At 31.9% G+C, this 204-nt stretch overlaps 1 protein-coding gene across 1 annotated transcript in view; it reads right to left on the bottom strand.

The window, feature by feature from the left end:
* The window catches only part of LOC118330868 (transcription factor SOX-6-like), a gene marked incomplete in the record, with an annotated part of 105754 nt that overhangs the window by 26494 nt on the left and 79056 nt on the right, over nt 1-204 (bottom strand).

Genomic DNA, 204 nt, shown 5'->3' on the forward strand with positions numbered 1-204 from the left:
ACACACAACACACACACACAATGCAAAAGCACCAGGAACAACAAAGTAGAGATACAAAAAAGAAAGGTGAAACCTGAAAAAAACGGAAAACAAATGGAAAATGTCAATCAGAAAAATGGAAGGACAAAAAAGAAAAGAAAGGATGGAGGAAGAAAGAAGGAATAGATTCAAAATACTTTAAAAAAATCATAAAGTGAAAAGGAA

This window comes from Morone saxatilis, unplaced genomic scaffold (assembly GCF_004916995.1).
Source record: "Morone saxatilis isolate NCDOM2014 unplaced genomic scaffold, NCSU_SB_2.0 Contig2, whole genome shotgun sequence".
In the NCBI taxonomy this organism is placed as follows: Eukaryota; Metazoa; Chordata; class Actinopteri; family Moronidae; genus Morone; species Morone saxatilis.